Source organism: Octodon degus, unplaced genomic scaffold (genome assembly GCF_000260255.1).
Source record: "Octodon degus isolate 3935 unplaced genomic scaffold, OctDeg1.0 scaffold00031, whole genome shotgun sequence".
Taxonomy (NCBI): Eukaryota; Metazoa; Chordata; class Mammalia; order Rodentia; family Octodontidae; genus Octodon; species Octodon degus.
Window position 1 is genome coordinate 13,279,932 of NW_004524607.1, and position 1,184 is coordinate 13,281,115.

The window sequence follows — 1,184 nt, forward strand, 5'->3', positions numbered from 1 at the left end:
TTAATTAATTAATTAATTTTTTAAAAAACAAAGAAACAAGCTACAGGAACCAGTTATAAATGCCTCTACAAGCAGGGCTCTAGAAGGCTGAGGCAGGAAAATCAGTGTGAGTTGGAGGACAGCCTGGGCTACATAATGAGTTCAAGGCCAGATGTCTCCAATGATTCGCAGCAGCATCAAACAAATAGAAACAAGCCTGTGTGGTGGAACATACCTACAACCCCAGGACCATAAGCCTCAGGAGGCTGAGGCAGGAGGATCAGCTTGAGTTCTAGGCCAGCCTGGGCTCCGCAGCTTTAAATTCAAACATTTAAAACACTGTCTTCAAACAACAATAATAAAAAGGGAAGTAAAAATCATAACCTATTACCAGTCACTAAGTAAATTTGGAAATAGGAGATACATACCTACAGATATGCACACCTTTTTTTTTTTTTCCGGAACCGGGGATTGAACTCAGGCCCTTGTGCTTGCCAGGGAAGCACTTATTCTATTGAGCCATCTCCCTGGCCCCAGATATGGACATCTATCTATCTATCTATCTATCTATCTATCTATCTATCTACACACACACACACACACACACACACACACACACACATTTGTACCACAGATGGAACCCAGGGCCTTTCCACTGAGCTCCACCCACCTTCTGCCCTTTTTATTATTTACTTATTTGCTGTCTTTTTTTTTTTTTTTTCAGAACTGGGGATTAAACTCAGGATCTTACACTTGCTGGGCAAGTGCTTATCCTACTGAGCTATCTCCCCAGCCCCTTGCTGTCTTTTTGAGACAGGGTCTCCCTATGCAGTTCAGGTTGGCCTTGAACTCACTTTGTAGCCCAGGCTGGTCTCAGACTTGCAAGGATCCTCCTGCCTCAGCCTCCACAGTGCTGGAATTACAAGGGTGCACCCCCACACCCCTTTCTGAAGGGCAGTTTTACATGTATTAAGAGGCTTTGTGGGGCCAGGGAGATAGCTCAGTAGAATAAGCGCTTGCCTGGCAAGCGCAAGGGCCTGAGTTCATTCCCTGGTTCCACAAAAAAAAAAGGCTTTGTTAGATGGGGCATGGTGGTGTAGGCCTGTAATCTCAGCACTTGGGAGGCTGTAAACAAGAAGAACACTATGAGTCTAAGACCCTGCACACCCTGTCCTAAATACAAAAAAAGAGGTTCTCTGTGTGTG